General features: G+C 46.7%; 1 protein-coding gene across 5 annotated transcripts in view; it reads right to left on the reverse strand.

Moving 5' to 3' along the window:
• Positions 1 to 23696, reverse strand: part of LOC121544180 (rho GTPase-activating protein 44) — an 82745-nt gene that overhangs the window by 18427 nt on the left and 40622 nt on the right. The gene's annotated exons all lie outside the window — the stretch shown is intronic.

A 23696-nucleotide genomic window follows, 5' to 3' on the forward strand; every position in this document is an offset into this window, starting at 1 on the left:
GTGGGTTTGATCTGGTAGGGGATACGTGTGTGTTTTGCCCTCTACCTGTTTGGTCTGTATTATCTGTATAATCATAAAAAAATCCAAATAAAAAAACCTTTGAATAAAAAAAAAATACGTGTGTTCGTACACATACACATACTCACTCACTCACTCACTCACTCACTCACTTACTCACTCACTCAAGGAAACAAACAAAACTGTGCTTAAGGGAAGGTGTGGACGAGGCTCTTCCATTGCCTGAGATTACCCTCTCTGTCTAGACATAAACACCTGCAGCGGGACAGAAAGGTAGTGGGACAGCAGAGGAGGCTGGTGGGAGGAGCTATAGGAGGACAGGCAAATTTTAATGGCTGGAATGGAATCAATGGAACGGTACCAAACACATCAAACATACGGAACCACGTTTGACTGTCCGTTTGTAATGTACGCGCTTTACAAATGAAGTTCATTATTGCGATTACTATCAATACAATAGTGTTGGTCATACAGATATCATTCAAGGAAAGGCTAAACAATACCAAATCACAGTTCATTCTAGTTCACTCCAAACCCCACAAACTATCACTATCAACCCAGACCTCTTCCAATAAGCACTCCCCTCTCACTCAAACAAACAGACCTATCCCTTCTATACTATAGTCTTACTGAGCATTGTGTTTCATTCTCTTCCACAAGTGGGGGATGAAACATGTGCACACCGACTGGTTTCGGGCAATGACAGAAACAAGAGATTGGTAAAAAGAGAGCGAGCGTCAGAGAGACAGGAAGGGGGAAGGGACAAGAATGAGACCTGACTGTCAGGTCCTTTCACTATCTCACACCTATTCCCTCACTTCCATCTCCTCTATCTCACTCTCTCTATCCTTTCCCTGACAGGAATACCTTAGAACCGAATAGGAGAGAACAGGCAGAGAGAGCAAGGCCCTGTATTTCTGCAGAGGGAGAAGTTGCAGCTCACAATGAGGGTAATGCAGACAAGCCAAGCATAGATCTAGAGCTGGTGGATGGGACAACTGCTCAGACTCCTAGCCAGTGCCCAGTTCTTTTGCTCACCTCCTAAGTCAGCGCGGTCCTATAACTCAGGCTGTTTCTATTCTCGGCTCGCGAGGCCCAGAGACTTGATAATTTTTCCATCTTCAGCAGCCTCTCTGTGCTGAGAGTAGCAGTGTGTGGTTCCCTATGTCTTCTGCTTTGGCTACTGCAGTACACACTTCAGCACTTAGCAAATTAAGCTGTGCGTTAGTAGGTGAAGGTGTGTAGGGGTGGGGTGAGTTTGTAAATGCGTGTGCATGTGAATGTGTGTGTGTGTGCGTGTTTGTGAAGAGTACATTACAGTATAGTATTAACAGCATTCTCCATTTATAAACAATCATATCAATAATTTGTGTACTTCTTCTTGGATGTAAACCTGAGGGCATAACAGTAACCAAGTGTATACGGCTCTGGCGGGTCCCTCTATTGTTTGAATTCACCCACGAGGTAATGACTCACTCATACAAACACAGGCGCGGTTTAATGAGCGGATTACGAATCAGTCAATTGTTGCGACAGGGCCAACATTGGAACACTCTCTCTTTCTCTCTCTCCCTCTCTCTCGCTCACACAGTCACACACAAACACACACACAGAAAGTCCTTTCCCAGACCGGGTCTGAGGCTGGTCTGACCGTCTGCCTGGCTCGACTGTGTGATCGATCACAGCTACGATGAGAGAACACCTGCTACATCCGCCAGAGACTGAGCCCAGACACACAGACACACCCATTTCTCCTCCTCTCTTTTTAGAGGCTGCATGATGAACGAGGGGCTAGACTAGAGAAATGCCATGAAGCAGCAGATGTCAAATACACTCTCTCACACTCCAAATTTGAAATGACAGCAGAGCGAGTATGGCCTATTTTACATTTTACATGCCTTGTGTGTTTAAAGTAATGTTGGTAGTTTGAACTGTTATGCCCTCAATAACCACCAGGCGGCATGGTTCCATGACATGTCACACCCCTCCCAACAGCAGGCATATGACTTGGAGTTCATGACCCCCTCCTCATCCAATGAACCAGTAGACTACATGAAATAAATAATACCTATCAATGGAATGAAGATAACGTATTCATCATTGCAAATGTTCTTTCATCACATATTACCACACCCTGCATAGTGGACGTACAGTTGCGGCCAAATATATTGGCACCCTTGCACTTTTCTTAAATAGTTCCCTATTTCTTCTAAAATAAGTTGAAATAAAAAAACATTTGGGTCACCACACCTTGTAATTTGATTTTCAACATTAAAGAACACATTTCATTGTTGTGAAATAAACAAGCCTAAATCCAGAGGAAAATGTTATATGGACCAATGAAACACAATTTGAGCTTTTTGGCATTACAGATCAGCGCTGTGTTTCTGACGACCGAATGAAGCATTTCATGAAAAGAATACCCTCCCTACAATCAAAGATGGGGGAGGTTTGATAATAATGTGGGGTTGCTTTGCTGTCTCTGGTACTGGGGACATTGAACGTGCGCAAGGCATCATGAAATCAGCAGATTATCAGGTGTTTTGGAGTCCAATGTTCAACCCAGTGTCCAAAAACTGGCTCTCCATTGAAGGTTATGTGTCTTCCAGCAGGACAACGACCCCAAACACACATCAAAAAGCCCCCAGGAATTACTCAAGAAGTGATGGTGGGCTGTTCTGGAGTGGCCAGATCTGAATTACATCCAAAACCTATGGCGAGATCTGAAAACAGCAGTTGGTGGAAGGCACCCCTACAACATTGAATAATTAGAGCAGTTAGCTGCTAAGAAGTGGGCCAAATTGCCAGTAGAAAGGTGCAGCAAGCTCATTGATGGCTATAAGAAGGGTTTATCTTGGCCAAAGGCTGTGCAACCAAGTACTAGCTCCGGGGTGGCAATAATTTCTAAATAAAAATGGTAAACTTAAGTTCACAAAAATGGAATTGGTTCTCTAATGTTGAAAATCCAATTACAAGGTGTGGTGACCAGCAATCATTACTTTCAGTCTACAGGCAAACCACTGCATATGAGAAATAGGAGACGAGCGATCCCGACACACATGCCTCTCTCTCAGGCTCTGCAGCCTCTGCTGTGTGATGTGAGGTTAAGCTTTTGTTACAGTGAATGCCCGATGGGGCTCTCTGCCAGTCAGAAGCCATTTCCCATCTTATGTTTCTAACAGATAGATCATGCAACACGCACATGAAGACTTACAGAGAAAATAAAACAGGGCCAACATTTCCTTCCGCAGGCCAAACACTACTTGAAATGTGCTAAGAAAATAGACATAACTCTAGCTAGCCTACTGTACATGCACGCACACACACAGCACACAGGGATAGAGAGGCTGAGAAATGTAACACCGCCTCCTCAGAGCAGCAGATTCCACATGGCAGCTGCTGTGCTATCATCTGAGCTCTAGTTCTCTCTGCAGACATGTTTTTAATTCTCCAGCACTTATTTAGCCAGCCAACACACACAAACACACTCGAACACACACACAGTCATCTCCTTAATGAGTGTTACAGTACCAACACTTCTGCTACAGATACAACCAGCTCTGCTAATTTCAGACGGTGACAGAGGTTGGGTAGATTACATATGGAAGTAGCCATTAACTTAGGCTAATAGAACTATCCCATTTGTAAGAATATCAGGACTGTATACTTTAGAGTTCATCAACAAGAAAAAGAGAGTCAACCTAGTCTTGGCCATATAGGCTTATGTGCTGGTCCTTTTTTTCTGCATACTGTACAGTTGCAGTGCTGCCACAGGGCGTCAGTCAGCTAGATCTGCATACTGTACAGTTACAGTGCTGCCACAGGGCGTCAGTCAGCTAGATCTGCATACTGTACAGTTACAGTGCTGCCACAGGGCGTCAGTCAGCTAGATCTGCATACTGTACAGTTACAGTGATGCCACAGGGCGTCAGTCAGCTAGATCTGCATACTGTACAGTTACAGTGATGCCACAGGGCGTCAGTCAGCTAGATCTGCATACTGTACAGTTACAGTGATGCCACAGGGCGTCAGTCAGCTAGATCTGCATACTGTACAGTAGGTTACATTACAGCAGTCAGGAACTAGCATCAAACACTGAACACTGCAGCAGTTTCTGACGTCACTGCTGGAATTCCCTATGGAATAGAAAGAGAGAGAGAGCGAGAGAGCGAGAGAGAGAGAGAGAGAGAGAGAGGGGAGCACCCTAACCAACTCCTGGCATGGGTCCCACACACACACACACACACACACACACACACACACACACACACACACACACACACACACACACACACACACACACACACACACACACACACACACACACACACACACACACACACACACACACACACACACACACACACTCACACACACACTTCAAATACTTTCTTTGAATCCACCAACCAAATTTACATAAAAAAAGGATCCAAACATTTCAAAGGTCCCTATATACATGGCACTCAAGGGTACATAAAGCAGCTCCTTCTCCAAATAGCTAGGCTGCCCACGACAGCTGAAACAGAGCAGTACCTAGACAATTGCTTTGCCCTAGTTTTTGGCAGGCCCGCAATCTGGAGGCCAGGCACTGCAAGCCTGTGTACGTGGCCGAGACTGCCAAATATCAGCGCCACCAGCTTGCACCTACACCCCGAGGCTGTACATGCGTGCCACGAGGGGATGGTATTTAAGAAGCTTGTTGGCAAAGGCTTGCTCCATGTAGCCATCAAATGAGCAGCCCACTTCCAAAATGAGCACCTCCCCCTGGCCTCCCCCAAAACAACAACATCTGGCATATTTGGCACATAGGAAAACCCATCATCATCAACATCAAACCAGCTTCCTCTTACACAAGAATGTTTATGGATGTATGCTGTTGGTGAGACTACCTGTCTCACCTCACTCGCTATCAGTTTGACAAGGCGGTCATGTCTAGCAATGTACACATCCTTATATGAACAGCAACCATTCACAACAATGTGCAACAGACTCCATTACATTTGACTCATGTAGAATACAAAATGGGTCATGGTTTGCAGGGTACCAGAGTGCTAGATTATATTTTGTTGGTAGAACTTGCAGCCTCCCATTAACAGTAAAGGCGAGAGTGGCCAGCACAGTCCAGAGCAGTGAGTTTCCCCTGCAGACTCAGTTTTCAGCTGCATCCGTCTGATACCAAGGAGTGTTGTCCTCGATGTAGGATGAGATGTGCCATCATGGTTGACAGAAGCCTCCACAACAACACAGGTGTCTGCCACAACTGCATCAGAGGCAGTCACTGGCTCAGTTTGCATATCAGTCCGTGTCCATTTGAGCTCCACTTCAGTCCGGTTGCACAGGCCATTGAGGTCCGGCCAGTCTGACCAGACTCCAAAGCCCGCAGCACGAGTCCCCATTTTTCCATTGGTCTTCTTCCTGAAGCCCAGGAAGTGGGACCTTCCTCCTCCGTAGGTCCAGAAGGAGGGAGGCTCTGGCTAACTCCTTAACTGTCACATCATCACTGTTGAGCATGTTCAACAGGTGAGTCAGCCTGGTAGCAGTGTAAATCCACTCAACATTCGGGACACCCTCTCTTTGGCTTAGGAAGATAACGTCACGTGTGGTACATGTGTTTAAGCATAGCCACCTTCTCACCACTTGAACAGTTTTGTTATTCATTTCCCTCAGAATCTTCTGTGGGATATGCACATTTGCAAGCAGATGTTGAATCTTTGCTAGGGCCACCTATGTGTCAATCATTTCAAGCCTGGTTGAATAATCATGGACAAGCTCCTCAACTTTTTCCCCACACTCGCCAGCAACATTAAACGTATGTTCCATTAGCAACACACACACACACACACACACACACAAACACAAACACACACGATGTCTACTGCCTTGTACTTCACCTCAATCAACCCCTCCATCCAGACATATACCTCTCACTGTCTGAAACCTGAGTGTCAACATGGACACAATCAAGGACCAAGGACTGTCCTATCATTGGCTACTGTGGCTAAAGGCTAATAATCCTAATGATGCTGTAAGTTAGCCCTTTATGCAGTGCATCCCTATGGGAGGATGCTAAAAGCTAAATAGCATCTCTTTTTGAATTAACTAAAGCTTGTTAGCGTGCTGTCGGGATCCCATCAAAATCACTAGTTAAAGCATCGTTTTCCTGAGCATTATTAGGGACCTGTCAGCTATGAATGGGTGCTAAATCCCTTATTAACGCTGTTAAGCGCCGGCAGCCCTATGGCAGTACGGTATGTGGGGGGGATCAAGCCTGGTTGTCTGCATTGTTATAAACTCTATAAGCAGATAAGCACTACGGTGGGATTTACAGTACCGCGTGTGTGTAGGATACGGTAGGTACAATAGGTATGGGATGGGAGGTAGGGCTCAAGTTCCCATAATTCCATTTCCCTATGCGGTCCCTGGTTAGCCCCTGTGGTATGCTGACAGGCGCTCCTCTAACCCAATGTCTAATGGACAGAGCAGGGTAATGAGAGTGACAGAACCCACTGAGAAACAACCCACTGATTTAACCAGACACTCTTTCATATGAATAACCTGGTTGGTCGAAAGGTGAACAGTTGAACAATTTGACAAAACAGCACAATTCCAAGAACAACTAAGGCTGCCACATCACAATATCAAATTTAGGGACAGTTTACAACAATTTAACGGACAAATGTATGGAGTGATCGTCCAATCTAAATTAAAATAAAAATGGTAGGATAGTATTGTCACTCTCCAAAAACAACATTTGTTCTCTAGATTCATGGAGGCACTGCATGGTCTGATGTCACAAGCCACCGCCCTGTTGTTTCATGACATCATGGCATGACTCAACCAATAACAGCCCTGTTTGAGAAGAGTCACGTTGGGACAAATAAAAAGGCCCTTCATCACACCATTCAATTACACACTGGGTTTTCCCCCACCTGCATGACACAGGCACACAGTACACCAATCAATAAAGCAGTAATCATGTCATGTGTGCTCCCTGTGGCTTGAACAAACAGCAGGAAATGACATAATCGGTGAGTCCGCTAGGCCTAAGGAGTGTTATTAGAGACAGACAGTCTTGCATTTGTTCATGCCTCACACACTGGTAAATGTAACTATAAATGTTACCATGCTGTAGATTTGTAGCCTGGGTACCAGTCTGTTTAGCTAACATTCCATTCGCAGTACAAGGAGTGGAATGTTAGCTAAACTGGTACCCAAGCTAGTAGATTTCTGTTTCCCCTTGTAACTCTGTTCCTTACATTAAAGTACAGTCTATTGAGGAGGGCCATTGGTTCAAGGACACAAGACTGCACCAAGAGAGTTATTCCAAGTGAATTTAGATTACACAGCATGCTTCACTCTGCAGCATCGGAGGTGGGATGTGGGCAGGGTTGCCAGGTCTAGATAAAATGTCCAGGTGTCTCCATGTTAGCTAGCTAGTCCTGTCATTGTTCTCACATCATTTGTCATGCCACGGCGGCCGCGGTGCAATTTAGAAGTAGCCCAAGAACCCGCAACCCGCGACCAATACATTTTCACCCGCGACATCGTTTTCAAAGTAGCCCAATTTTTGCAGGAAACCCGTGAACATGGCAACCCAGGATGTTGCGAATGGGTTGCCATGGTAACACACGTTCCACAACAGTCAGGGAAAGTGGAGATGTCGTTTGATGATGCATGCAGCTTTAGAGTAAACAGGAGTGATTTCTCTAATGGGGAAACACGGTGGTGAGAGAGCTAGATGGAGGCCAAGCTTTCATTTGTCACCCACTACTGAGCTGAGATCTGTCACACACATACACACACGGATACAGAACAAACACCTCTTCAGTGCTTTCAAGGTCATGTGGTGCAATGTGTGTGTGTGAGAGGGAGGAATACAAAAATCTTAATTGAGTCTTCAAACCTGTCCTGGGTGTTTTTGGATGCTAAAATCTGAATAAATGTGTGTGTGTGTGTGTCCCCGCATGTTTGTGTGTGTAGACCTACATGCAGTGTGTGTTAGTGTAAATCTCAGTGTATGTCCTTGGGTCCTGGGTATTCTTTATATGACTGGATGAATAAACAGATACATAAACTGCAGGCTGTCACTGGCAGATGTATTCTAAAGTAGTCTGAGACACTGAACATCCTTGGGCAATAACTTCCTTTCTGCCCCCAAACTTGCTGCATAAGCTTTTTAACCAGAACCCCATTCTGATCAGTGGTTCATTCCAACAGTTAAATCACACTAATATACTGTATCCACCCATGCTGGACAACACATGGTCCGGTGACCTCACAGCCAAATGCACAAGCTGCATAGTAAACAGAGAACTCAGTCTGAGGGACTCGAGATGCCAAACGTGTTCCAAAAGCTTGAGAAACACAAGCGGCACTCATAGCCAAGCCAAAAGTAAAGCCTCTTGTGTTAACAGAGAGTACCAAAACAATGAAAGTGGTTTACCTACAGTAAGTCACTACTATGGTCCAAAGATTAGCAACCCCAGACCCATGAGGAGACAGGGGCAACAAAGGGTTCAGGGAGTAGCTTTGCTATGCTGCTCCAAGACGAGCGTCGCTGAAACATTCATGCTTCATGCTCTTGTAGCATCAATATTTCAACACTGATAAAACATAGCAGAGGCCCACAGTGGTGTACTGGTGGGTATGTTTGGTACTGTGTAGGTGGTGGAGGGCAGAGTGTAACGTGTGTGTATGTGTGTGTGTGTGTGAGAGAGAGAGAATCATCACAGCAGACTCTCTGAAACTCTGTCTTCTCTCCCTCTTTACTGACTCATAGGATGCAGAACTGCCCGGACACACACACACACACACACACACACACACACACACACACACACACAGACAGAGAAACATGCATCCCCTTGCACACACACACACATTGCACCCATGCAACGTAGGCTTGCTGCATTCTTGCTGCATTAAGTATTTATGCATAGTCACTTTAACTCTACCCACATGTACATATTACCTCAACTACCTCAACTAGCCGGTGCCCCCGCACATTGACTCTGCACCGTTACCCCCCTGTATATATAGCCTCCCTACTGTCACTTTATTTTACTTCTGCTCTTTGTTTTTCTCAACACTTTTTTTTGTTGTTGTTTTATTCTTACTTTTTTTGTTTAAAATAAACGCACTGTTGGTTAAGGGCTGTAAGTAAGCATTTCACTGTAATGTCTGCACTTGTTGTATTCGGCGCATGTGACCAATAAAATTTGATTTGATTTGATTTGATTCTGTCCGCCCCTGTACTTACCATTTCTGCACTGCTTCACACGACCCTGCTGGACTCAGCCAGACACGGCTGACTCCTACTTACACAAGAGTTGCCTCAGGCCATCCTCAAACATCTGATACGGTGGGCCTTTATATTGCTGTCTTTACACAGCGTCTAAAACAACACCGATTGTCTTGTACTTGACACCACTGACATTGGATTAGCTAGGAAGGCAGCTACCACTGAGACTGAGAAAGTATTGCTAGTATTATCAGTACAACAGGACATTATTTGGAGGGAAATTAGCTAATTATACTGCTACAAAAGATTTATACTTGAATATTGTTTATATCTTGGCTGATTTGGTATTTTAAAGAAAACTGCATTCAAAAAAAAAAATCCTTTGAAGAAAATACCAAAATACTACTAGAAAATTCCTGTGGCCAGGCAATCCATTGGGCTATTACAGTATGTCAATATGTTTACTGCTCTGGGAATGCTTTCCCAGAGTAATAAACATCTGGTCAGAGGACTGTTTTGCATCCAACAACACCAATGGTTCATCGGACAGTTTGGACGGATTCTTTACTACTCAATTCTCACTCCCCAATCAGGCCTGAGCCAGAGCCAATGGTGGTGTTCTGGAGAGTCACACATTTGGCAAACAGACCTATGCTCTTTCCTCTCTGTATCTCTCTCACTCTCCTCCCCTCTATCCTACAGTATGTCACTCTATCTCTGTTTTTCTCTCCCTTCCTTAGCTTTTTCTTTCTCTCTCTCCATCCCTATTTATGTCTCTCCCTCTTTCTTTCTTTACTCCTCCGTTTCTTAAACTTTACCCCCAGTGTTGTGTTGTGGACATATTTCAGTACATACACTGTACATAGTTCTGAAAGTGGATAGGTCAGAGCAGACAATTATGAAGACAGGCTTGAAATTATGGAAGACTTCTCAACTTGTGCTGTTTCTAAGGGAGGGTTCTTGTTTGATGTGCTCCTGAGAATGATAGAAGGGACCGAGAGAGCTGTTGCAGGTAGCTGTAGGTGTGGGACACCAGTCACGGTACAATGACTACGTCTCAGAGGCCTGCTGTGTGTCATGGGCTGATGTAGATGTGGTGTAGGAGTCAGGCGCAGGACACAGAAGCTTAGTCCAACAGACTTTACTAGTCAAAACTAGGCAAATACAAAATAACGGCCTCGACACAAAACAAGAGGCGAGCGATTCCGCAAACTGTGCGTAAACTACAAAACAATAAATCAGAGAAAAACACGCAGCACCAACGGACAGGCGGACAATAACACACAAACTCACAAACACAAAGCAGGAAACTTATAGGACACATAATCAGACACAAACGGACACAGGTGCAACAGACAGACCAAACCAATCAAACATCGAAACATCTAACGGTGGTAGCTAGTACTCCGGGGACGACGAACACCGAAGCCTGCCCGAGCAAGGAGGAGGAGCAGCCTCGGCAGAATCCGTGACAGTACCCCCCCCTTGACGCGCGGCTCCAGCCGTGCGCCGACCCCGGCCTCGGGGACGACCAGGAGGACGCGGAGCAGGGCGCGTGGGATGACCACGGTGGAACTCAGTCAGGAGGGATGGATCTAGGATATCCCTCCTAGGCACCCAGCACCGTTCCTCCGGGCCGTACCCCTCCCACTCCACGAGATACTGGAGACCCCCCATCCGACGTCTCGAATCCAAGATGGTCCGGACCGTGTACGCCGGAGCTCCCTCGATGTCCAGTGGGGGCGGGGGGGTCTCTCCTATCTCACCTTCCTGGAGTGGACCAGCTACCACCGGCCTGAGAAGAGACACATGGAACGAGGGGTTAATATTCTTATAATCAATAGGCAGTTGTAACCTGTAACACACCTCGTTCAATCTCCTCAGGACTTTAAAAGGCCCCACAAACCGCCGACCCAGCTTCCGGCAGGGCAGGCGGAGGGGCAAGTTTCGAGTCGAGAGCCAGACTCGATCTCCCGGTGCGTACACCGGGCCCTCACTGCGGTGGAGATCAGCGCTCGCCTTCTGTCGACGGATGGCCCGCTGCAGATGGACGTGTGCAGCGTTCCACGTCTCCTCCGAGCGCCGCACCCACTCATCCACCGCAGGAGCCTCGATCTGGCTCTGGTGCCATGGTGCCAGAACCGGCTGGTACCCTAACACACATTGGAAAGGGGTTAGGTTGGTGGAGGAGTGGCGGAGAGAGTTCTGGGCCATCTCTGCCCAGGGGACATACCTCGCCCACTCCTCCGGCCGGCCCTGGCAGTACGATCTCAGAAACCTACCCACATCCTGGTTCACACGTTCTACCTGCCCATTGCTCTCCGGGTGGTACCCCGAGGTAAGGCTCACCGAGACCCCCAAACGCTCCATGAACGCCCTCCAGACTCTGGAGGTGAACTGGGGACCTCGATCAGACACTATGTCCTCGGGTACCCCGTAGTGCCGAAAGACGTGGGTGAATAGTGCCTCAGCGGTCTGTAGGGCAGTAGGGAGACCCGGCATTGGGAGGAGACGACAGGCCTTAGAGAACCGATCCACAACGACCAGAATAGTGGTATTCCCCTGCGAGGGGGGAAGGTCTGTAACGAAATCCACCGAGAGGTGAGACCAGGGTCGTTGTGGAACGGGCAGGGGTTGTAACTTTCCCCTGGGCAGGTGTCTAGGCGCCTTACACTGGGCGCACACCGAGCAGGAGGAGACATAAACCCTCACATCCCTGGCTAACGTTGGCCACCAGTACTTAGCGCTAAGACAGTGCACTGTCCGGCCAATACCTGGATGTCCAGAGGAGGGTGACGTGTGAGCCCAATAAATCATTCGATCCCGAACCTCGAGCGGAACGTACGTCCGACCCACAGGACACTGTGGAGGACTAGGGTCGGTACGCAACGCCCGCTCGATTTCCGCATCGACCTCCCATACTACCGGTGCCACCAGACAAGACTCCGGCAGTATGGGAGTGGGCTCAACGGACCTCTCCTCTGTGTCATACCGCCGGGACAGAGCGTCTGCCTTACCGTTCTGGGACCCAGGGATGTACGTGATTTTAAATACGAACCGGGCTAGGAACATGTTCCACCGCGCCTGACGAGGGTTCAATCTCCTAGCTGCCCGGATGTACTCCAGGTTACGGTGGTCAGTCAAAATGAGGAAAGGGTGTTGAGCCCCCTCAAGCCAATGCCTCCACACCTTTAGGGCCTGTACCACGGCTAACAGCTCCCTGTCCCCTACGTCATAATTTCGCTCCGCCGGGCTGAGCTTCTTAGAGTAAAAAGCACAGGGGCGGTGTTTAGGTGGCGTGCCGGACCGTTGCGATAGTATGGCCCCAATACCGGCCTCTGACGCGTCCACCTCTACCTGAAACGGTAAAGCGGGATCCGGATGCGCCAGCACCGGAGCCAAAGTAAACAGGTCCTTCAGTCTCCCAAAAGCCCTGTCCGCCTCAGCTGACCACTGCAACCGCACCGGACCCCCCTTCAAAAGAGACGTTATGGGAGCTGCCACCTGTCCAAAACCCCGGATAAACCTCCGGTAGTAATTGGCAAAACCTAAAAACTGCTGCACCTCTTTAACCGTGGTTGGGGTTTGCCAATTACGCACGGCGGACACACGGTCAACCTCCATCTTTACCCCTGACGCGGACAACTGATAACCCAAAAAGGAGACGACTCCTGGAAAAACAGAAATTTCTCTGCCTTGACATACAGGTCGTGCTCCAACAGCCTCTTCAACACTCGGCGCACCAGAGCTACATGCTCGGCTCGGGTAGAAGAGTACACAAGAATGTCATCAATGTACACGACCACACCCTGCCCCTGCATGTCCCGGAAGATCTCATCCACGAAGGATTGGAAGACTGAAGGAGCATTCATCAACCCGTATGGCATGACGAGATACTCGTAATGACCCGAGGTGGTACTAAATGCTGTCTTCCATTCATCACCCTCCCTAATGCGCACCAAGTTGTACGCGCTCCTGAGGTCCAGTTTTGTGAAGAAACGCGCTCCGTGCAATGATTCCGTCATATCCACTCCCTCTGATTGCGACTAACTGTATTTCACAGTGATCTGATTGAGACAACGGTAATCAATGCACGGGCGCAACCCTCCATCCTTTTTCTTCACAAAAAAGAAGCTCGAGGACGCAGGGGAAGTGGAGGGCCGTATGTATCCTTGTCTCAGAGATTCGGCTATGTAAGTCTCCATAGCCCTTTTTTCCTCTTGAGACAGAGGATACACATGGCTCCGCGGAAGCGCTGCTCCTGCCTGGAGGTCTATCGCACAGTCCCCCTGTCTATGAGGGGGCAACTGCGTCGCCCTCGATTTACAGAACACGAGTGCCAAATCCTCATACTCAGGGGGAATGTGCATTGCGGGCACCTGGTTTCGACTCTCCACCGAGGTTGCCCATACGGAAACACCTAGACATCTCCCTACACACTGGGCAGACCACTCCATAAGAGCTCTCTGTGGCCACGAAATGGTAGGATCATGGGCGATTAACCAGGGAAGCCCCAGCACCACGGGATACGCAGGAGAGTCGATCAGATATAACTGAATGGTCTCCTCATGACCCCCCTGCGTAGTCATCTTAAGTGGTGCTGTGACTTCTCTAATCAACCCCGACCCCAGCGGCCGGCTGTCTAGGGCATGGACAGGGAAGGGCACTTCCACCGGCCGGAGGGGAATTCCTAACCTAGAACAAAATTTACGATCCACAAAATTCCCAGCTGCGCCTGAATCTACTAGCGCCTTATGCTGGGAATGAGGTGCCACCTGTGGAAATCTCACAGGTATACATAGGTGAACAACAGAGAGCTCTGGGTAAGTGGGGCGCCTACTCACCTGAAATGACTCCCCAGTGCGTGACCTGTGGTCCCCTCTCCCAGGAGACCCTCCCCAGCACCTAGCCGCAGTGTGCCCTCCACGGCCACAGTTTGTGCAGGGGACGGCCCCCCTCGGGTTCTCTCTCCTCCTCTCTCTAGCGCCAGCACCCCCGAGCTCCATAGGAATCGGCTCGGAGGCGCTGGAGGATGGAATGGACGACCCCCATTCGGGACGTCCGCGGGTAGCCAGCAGGGTGTCGAGACGGATGGACATGTCCACCAACTGGTCGAAAGATAGGTTGGTGTCCCTGCAGGCCAGCTCACGACGAACGTCCTCACGTAGGCTGCATCGATAGTGGTCGATGACGGCCCTCTCATTCCACCCCGCATCCGCCGCTAGAGTCCGGAACTCCAGGGCGAAATCCTGTGCACTCCTCTTCCCCTGTCGGAGGTGGAACAGACGCTCCCCGCCGCCTTCCCCTCAGGTGGATGGTCGAACACTGCCCTGAAGCGGCGGGAGAACTCAGAGTAGGTGATGGTGGCGGCGTCTATTCCCCTCCATTCGGCGTTGGCCCACTCCAACGCCTTGCCGGAGAGACAGGAGATGAGGGCGGAGACGCTCTCGTATCCCGAGGGCGCCCGGGTGTATGGTGGCCAGGTAGAGTTCCACCTGCAGGAGGAACCCCTGACACCCGGCTGCGGTACCATCATATGCCCTCGGGAGCGAGAGCCGAATACCACTGGGTTCCGGTGCTGGGAGAGGAGGACTGGCCGATGGTGATGGTAAGGTGTGCGGAGGTGTGGGCACCTCTCCGGTGACCAAACGGCGCAGAGTGTTAGACACCTCGTTCATGGCGGCCCCAAGTTGCTGGATCGCTGATCCGTTCCTCCAGCGACTTGGGTGCCGCCGCTGCTCCTGCTGACTCCATAGCGGTGTGTTATTCTGTCATGGGCTGATGTAGATGTGGTGTAGGAGTCAGGCGCAGGACACAGAAGCTTAGTCCAACAGACTTTACTAGTCAAAACTAGGCAAATACAAAATAACGGCCTCGACACAAAACAGAGGCGAGCGATTACGCAAACTGTGCGTAAACTACAAAACAATAAATCAGAGAAAAACACGCAGCACCAACGGACAGGCGGACAATAACACACAAACTCACAAACACAAAGCAGGAAACTTATAGGACACATAATCAGACACAAACGGACACAGGTGCAACAGACAGACCAAACCAATCAAACATCGAAACATCTAACGGTGGTAGCTAGTACTCCGGGGACGACGAACGCCGAAGCCTGCCCGAGCAAGGAGGAGGAGCAGCCTCGGCAGAATCCGTGACACTGTGGCCTTATTTAGTGCCAGTGGGGAGGGAGTGGCAGTCGTCAATGTTGGACCGGTGTCTGAAGTCATGTTATCATTGCCTCATCAGTTGGTCTCTTTGTATTTTCTCTCAATGTGACATTTTACTGACGTCACTCACATAGTTCCATTACATTGGTTAGGTATCATCCTAATATTTATATATTTCTTAATTCCATTCTTTTACTTTTATTGTTGTGTATTGTTAGACACTACTGCACTGTTGGAGCTAGGAACATAAGCATTTTGCTACACCTGCAATAACATCTGCTAAATACAGTGGGGAAAAAAAGTATTTAGTCAGCCACCAATTGTGCAAGTTCTCCCACTTAAAAAGATGAGAGAGGCCTGTAATTTTCATCATAGGTACACGTCAACTATGACAGACAAAATGAGAAAAAAATTTCCAGAAAATCACATTGTAGGATTTTTTATGAATTTATTGGCATATGATGGTGGAAAATAAGTATTTGGTCAATAACAAAAGTTTCTCAATACTTTGTTATATACCCTTTGTTGGCAATGACACAGGTCAAACGTTTTCTGTAAGTCTTCACAAGGTTTTCACACACTGTTGCTGGTATTTTGGCCCATTCCTCCATGCATATCTCCTCTAGAGCAGTGATGTTTTGGGGCTGTCGCTGGGCAACACAGACTTTCAACTCCCTCCAAAGATTTTCTATGGGGTTGAGATCTGGAGACTGGCTAGGCCACTCCAGGACCTTGAAATGCTTCTTACGAAGCCACTCCTTCGGTTGCCCGGGCGGTGTGTTTGTGATCATTGTCATGCTGAAAGACCCAGCCACGTTTCATCTTCAATGCCCTTGCTGATGGAAGGAGGATTTCACTCAAAATCTCACGATACATGGCCCCATTCATTCTTTCCTTTACACGGATTAGTCGTCCTGGTCCCTTTGCAGAAAAACAGCCCCAAAGCATGATGTTTCCAACCCCATGCTTCACAGTAGGTATGGTGTTCTTTGGATGCAACTCAGCATTATTTGTCCTCCAAACATGACGTGTTGAGTTTTTACCAAAAAGTTATATTTTGGTTTCATCTGACCGTATGACATTCTCCCAATCCTCTTCTGGATCATCCAAATGCACTTCAGACGGGCCTGGACATGTACTGGCTTAAGCAGGGGGACACGTCTCGCACTGCAGGATTTGAGTCCCTGGCGGCGTAGTGTGTTACTGATGGTAGGCTTTGTTACTTTGGTCCCAGCTCTCTGCAGGTCATTCACTTGGTCCCCCCGTGTGGTTCTGGGATTTTTGCTCACCGTTCTTGTAATCATTTTGACCCCACGGGGTGAGATCTTGCGTGGAGCCCCAGATCGAGGGAGATTATCAGTGGTCTTGTATGTCTTCCATTTCCTAATAATTGCTCCCACAGTTGATTTCTTCAAACCAAGCTGCTTACCTATTGCAGATTCAGTCTTCCCAGCCTGGTGCAGGTCTACAATTTTGTTTTTGGTGTCCTTTGACAGCTCTTTGGTCTTGGCCATTGTGGAGTTTGGAGTGTGACTGTTTGAGGTTGTGGACAGGTGTCTTTTATACTGATAACAAGTTCAAACAGGTGCCATTAATACAGGTAACGAGTGGAGGACAGAGGAGCCTCTTAAAGAAGAAGTTACAGGTCTGTGAGAGCCAGAAATCTTGCTTGTTTGTAGGTGACCAAATACTTATTTTCCACCATAATTTGCAAATAAATTCATTAAAAATCCTACAATGGGATTTTCTGGATTTTTTTTTCTCAATTTGTCTGTCATAGTTGACGTGTACCTATGATGAAAATTACAGGCCTCTCTCATCTTTTTAAGTGGGAGAACTTGCACAATTGGTGGCTGACTAAATACTTTTTTTCCCCACTGTATGTGTATGTGACCAATCAAATTTTATTTTATTTTATTTGTTGTCTGATTTGTATGACATACTACTGACAGATTTGCAGTGATGCATTTGCAAAGTGCTCTGCATATATGGCATATAGAAGCAAACCGGATGGACATCATGAAAATGATTGGAGGTTGAGGAAGTTCAGGAGTAAAAACAAACAAAATAGAACTATTGTAAAATTGACTGTGTCCATAAAATGTATATAGTATGTATAAGCTGGAAGTAGAGGCCTAAGCGTTGTTGTTTACTAGTTTACTCCAATTAGGGGAGGAGTGGTGGGGTTGGAAAGTAATAAAGGAAAATATATTTTTTTAAAGGATGTGTATATATATATATATATATTAGCGGGGGGAAATATATGGGGGATCGGAAGTGATGCAGACAATTACATTGATGGAAATTACAATCTGCAATATTAAAGCTGATCTACCCCCTAAAGAAAAGAAAAAAAGAAAAAAATACAATAAATGTGCTCTGCCCCAGCAAGCTTCCGTAATCTGTCAGGCTGTTGGCTGTTGGCTGTTGGCTGTCACTCACCCACCTGCAGCTCAGGTCAGACAGGTTGGTACTATAACTGCAGGGGTAGAACCACACTACCAGGCTCGGTGGTTAGGGAGGAGTTAGTATATTGGGCTAGGATCCAGAGGCTATAGACCAGCACTGATCTAAGACCATGATAGTCACTGTCTCCCAATAAAACCTAACCTAGCCTAACTCCCCATACATGGGATACCTTACATTGCCTGGGAGAGAAAATGTGTCCAGATTTCGCTATTGAGGCTTAAGTCAAATGTAAGCGATTTGCTTATTTTTGCATTTTATAAAAGTAAATGGTATATTCAAAATGGTATATGATACACTGTGGTTGGAGAAAAGTTATGCTGCTTTAAAAGTTGATAAACTTGTTATCCCACTAAGGACACAAGTAGGAGAAAATCTAATGGAAAAAGAGCGCATCTAAGAACTGTCACTCAGGACAAGTCCCTCCTCTTTACCGCTTCAACAAATCCTTTTAAAGCCCATCCAACCACTTCCAGACATTATGTCCCAATACGACCCCATCAATAAGAGTTATTAGGGATGTGTTATACCAGAATAAAAGTAGCCTAAATTACCGCCGGGTACAACTATAGGTGCTATAGGTAGGCTACATGCTGATTGGGGCTTACATTAGATTTAGTTAGTTATTCAGCAATAGTTTTGGTAGTTTTGCTTGAAACAATCAGTATATACAGTGAGGGAAAAAAGTATTTGATCCCCTGCTGATTTTGTAGGTTTTCCCACTGACAAAGAAATGATCAGTCTATAATTTTAATGGTAGGTTTATTTGAACAGTGAGAGACAGAAAAACAACAAATACATCCAGAAAAACACATGTCAAAAATGTTATAAATTGATTTGCATTTTAATGAGGGAAATAAGTATTTGACCCCTCTGCAAAACTTGGTGGCAAAACTCTTGTTGGCAATCACAGAGGTCAGACGTTTCTTGTAGTTGGCCACCAGGTTTGCACACATCTCAGGAGGGATTTTGTCCCACTCCTTTTTGCAGATCTTCTCCAAGTCATTAAGGTTTCGAGGCTGACGTTTGGCAACTCGAACCTTCAGCTCCCTCCACAGATTTTCTATGGGATTAAGGTCTGGAGACTGGCTAGGCCACTCCAGGACCTTAATGTGCTTCTTCTTGAGCCACTCCTTTGTTGCCTTGGCCGTGTATTTTGGGTCATTGTCATGCTGGAATACCCATCCACGACCCATTTTCAATGCCCTGGCTGAGGGAAGGAGGTTCTCACCCAAGATTTGACGGTACATGGCCCCGGCCATCGTCCCTTTGATGCGGTGAAGTTGTCCTGTCCCCTTAGCAGAAAAACACCCCCAAAGCGTAACGTTTCCACCTCCATGTTTGACGGTGGGGATGGTGTTCTTGGGGTCATAGGCAGCATTCCTCCTCCTCCAAAAACGGCGAGTTGAGTTGATGCCAAAGAGCACGATTTTGGTCTCATCTGACCACAACACTTTCACCCAGTTCTCCTCTGAATCATTCAGATGTTCATTGGCAAACTTCAGATGGCCCTGTATATGTGCTTTCTTGAGCAGGGGGACCTTGCGGGCGCTGCAGGATTTCAGTCCTTCACGGCGTAGTGTGTTACCAATTGTTTTCTTGGTGACTATGGTCCCAGCTGCCTTGAGATCATTGACAAGATCCTCCCGTGTAGTTCTGGGCTGATTCCTCACCGTTCTCATGATCATTGTAACTCCACGAGGTGAGATCTTGCATGGAGCCCCAGGCCGAGGGAGATTGACAGTTCTTTTGTGTTTCTTCCATTTGCGAATTATCGCACCAACTGTTGTCACCTTCTCACCAAGCTGCTTAGCGATGGTCTTGTAGCCCATTCCAGCCTTGTGTAGGTCTACAATCTTGTCCCTGGCATCCTTGGAGAGCTCTTTGGTATTGGCCATGGTGGAGAGTTTGGAATCTGATTGATTGATTGATTGCTTCTGTGGACAGATGTATTTTATACAGGTAACAAACGGAGATTAGGAGCACTCCCTTTAAGAGTGTGCTCCTAATCTCAGCTCGTTACCTGTATAAAAGACACCTGGGAGCCAGAAATCTTTCTGATTGAGAGGGGGTCAAATACTTATTTCCCTCATTAAAATGCAAATCAATTTATAACATTTTTGACATGCGTTGTTCTGGATTTTGTTGTTGTTATTCTGTCTCTCACTGTTCAAATAAACCTACCATTAAAATTATAGACTGATCATTTCTTTGTCAGTGGGAAAACCTACAAAATCAGCAGGGGATCAAATACTTTTTTCCCTCACTGTACATATTTTAACACACACACACACACACACACACACACACACACACACACACACACACACACACACACACACACACACACACACACACACACACAGAAATCAGCTCAGACAGATCCAGCTCAGAGAGGCCCAACTCATGCAATCCATCAGCAGCAGATTTTAATTGAGAATGAAAAATGAATGTGTTTATGCAACAAATGCTAGTGCATCGAATCGCATCGATTCGTTCCTCTAATCAAACCGAGTCGAACCGAATCGTTTCAAACTAAAACGTATTGTTCCTGTATTGTATCGGAGCCCATGTATCTATATACGTATCAAATCGTCTTGAAAGGGAAAGATACACATCCCTAAGAGTTATGATTGTCACCGTGGTAACAGAAAGACACAGTTTCCAGTTCTGAAACACACGTACATGCACAAGTCTCCTCCAGTGGTCTATAAATCACAGCATCACACCACAGGAAGGAGGAGGCTAGAGGCTGGAGGCTGGAGAGTCAGTTCTGATCCCCAGACTGTTACTCAAACAAACAACACTTACAGCTCACATTCCTGGAGAAATACTCTTCCTGCTAGTGAATGACAATCAAACATGTGAACATTATACTGCTTAAAGGATGATTATCTAACCAATAGTATTGTGAAACAGGTAGGGAGAGTGAGCTTGGCCGAGGGTGTAAATTGAACCGACAAGGTTCTGGACGGGATACCTGCACACTATCAACGTATCCAAGAAAGCTAGCTCCATTAGGGGAGTCGATATACGTGGTTATAAACGCAGGGTTGCTAAGTAAAGCCTAGGTAAAGGGAAACCAGGTCCTCCTCTGAATGACTATACAGGGAGGTGGATGAGAAGCAAGCTTTACTGTAGCTCTAACCAACCACTCTAAACAGAGGATTACTCCCTCCATCAGTATCACTCCACAGGAGGGCTTTGTTTTCAGCCACAGATGGAATGATACAACCCCACTGTAATCCATACAGCCTTTTTTAAAAGCTGGCTGATTCTCCCACACACCCACAAACAGGCACGCACAAACAAACTCACAAACACACACACACACACACACACACACACACACATTCATGTATGCACACACAAACACAAAGAATGCACAGAATTGCACACAAACACATACAGTGGGGAGAACAAGTATTTGATACACTGCCGATTTTGCAGGTTTTCCTACTTACAAAGCATGTAGAGGTCTGTAATTTTTATCATAGGTACACTTCAACTGTGAGAGGCGGAATCTAAAACAAAAATCCAGAAAATCACATTGTATGATTTTTAAGTAATTAATTTGCATTTTATTGCATGACATAAGTATTTGATACATCAGAAAAGCAGAACTTAATATTTGGTACAGAAACCTTTGTTTGCAATTACAGAGATCATACGTTTCCTATAGGTCTTGACCAGGTTTGCACACACTGCAGCAGGGATTTTGACCCACTCCTCCATACAGACCTTCTCCAGATCCTTCAGGTTTCGGGGCTGTCGCTGGGCAATACGGACTTTCAGCTCCCTCCAAAGATTTTCTATTGGGTTCAGGTCTGGAGACTGGCTAGGCCACTCCAGGACCTTGAGATGCTTCTTACGGAGCCACTCCTTAGTTGCCCTGGCTGTGTGTTTCGGGTCGTTGTCATGCTGGAAGACCCATCTTCAATGCTGTTACTGAGGGAAGGAGGTTGTTGGCCAAGATCTGGTGATACATGGCCCCTTCCATCCTCCCCTCAATACGGTGCAGTCGTCCTGTCCCCTTTGCAGAAAAGCATCCCCAAATAATGATTTTTCCACCTCCATGCTTCATGGTTGGGATGGTGTTCTTGGGGTTGTACTCATCCTTCTTCTTCCTCCAAACACGGCGAGTGGAGTTTAGACCAAAAAGCTCTATTTTTGTCTCATCAGACCACATGACCTTCTCCCATTCCTCCTCTGGATCATCCAGATGGTCATTGGCAAACTTCAGACGGGCCTGGACATGCGCTGGCTTGAGCATGGGGACCTTGCGTGCGCTGCAGGATTTTAATCCATGACGGCATAGTGTGTTACTAATGGTTTTCTTTGAGACTGTGGTCCCAGCTCTCTTCCGGTCATTGACCAGGTCCTGCCGTGTAGTTCTGGGCTGATCCCTCACCTTCCTCATGATCATTGATGCCCCACGAGGTGAGATCTTGCATGGAGCCCCAGACCGAGGGTGATTGACCGTCATCTTGAACTTCTTCCATTTTCTAATAATTGCGCCAACAGTTGTTACCTTCTCACCAAGCTGCTTGCCTATTGTCATGTAGCCCATCCCAGCCTTGTGCAGGTCTACAATTTTAACCCTGATGTCCTTACACAGCGCTCTGGTCTTGGCCATTGTGGAGAGGTTGGAGTCTGTTTGATTGAGTGTGTGGACAGGTGTCTTTTATACAGGTAACAAGTTCAAACAGGTGCAATTAATACAGGTAATGAGTGGAGAACAGGAGGGGTTCTTAAAGAAAAACTAACAGGTCTGTGAGAGCCGGAATTCTTACTGGTTGGTAGGTGATCAAATACTTATGTCATGCAATAAAATGCAAATTAATTACTTAAAAATCATACAATGTGATTTTCTGGATTTTTGTTTTAGATTCCGTCTCTCACAGTTGAAGTGTACCTATAATAAAAATTACAGACCTCTACATGCTTTGTAAGTAGGAAAACCTGCAAAATCGGCAGTGTATCAAATACTTGTTCTCCCCACTGTACGCAAACATACACACACACACACACACACACACACACACACACACATACAAGCACTCTTTATAATGTACTGTGAATAGCACGGTGTAAACACCAGTGAGCTCTGGCAAAGGAAACTACAGTAGGCCTACCAGACAAAAATATACTGGACACACACACACACAATGTGATTTAACAGATAGCTAGGAGGGCTGTATACATTATGTTCAGAATGTGGGATCAGATGGATAATGGTGTACAGCTGGCTTTCCTGGGAGTTTCTCTATCCTTACTCAGCAAGTTTGTGTGTGTATGTATGCGTGTGTGTGTGTTGGTTCTTCTATCCTTGTGGAGACCTAAAATCCCCAAAAGTCCCCACAAGGATAGTAAAACAAGGAAAAGTCTCCCTCGTGGGGACATTTCCCACGTCCCAATGAGGACAAAGGCTATTTTAAGCTTAGGGGTTAGGTTTAGGATTACAATTAGGGTTAGGGTTAGAATTAGGATTAGGGTAAGGGTTTAGTGGTTAGTTTTAGGAGTAGGTTTAGGTATAGGGTTTTGGGTTTAAGGTTTTGGGTTAAGGTTAGGGTTAAGGGTTAGGGAAAATAGGATTTTGAATGGAAATACATTTTAGGTCTCCACGAGGATAGAATAACAAATTGTGTGTGTGTGTGTGTGTAGTCCAGGCATGGCTCCGGTCTTCCTTTCAGACAGCTTGGATCCTCATTGAGGTGGGGGAATACCTCAAGGAGGGACAACACAGCCGGAGGGGCTGCGAGGTTCAGAGGAATGTGCACTCTGTGATTGTA

Source organism: Coregonus clupeaformis, chromosome 1 (genome assembly GCF_020615455.1).
Source record: "Coregonus clupeaformis isolate EN_2021a chromosome 1, ASM2061545v1, whole genome shotgun sequence".
Taxonomy (NCBI): Eukaryota; Metazoa; Chordata; class Actinopteri; order Salmoniformes; family Salmonidae; genus Coregonus; species Coregonus clupeaformis.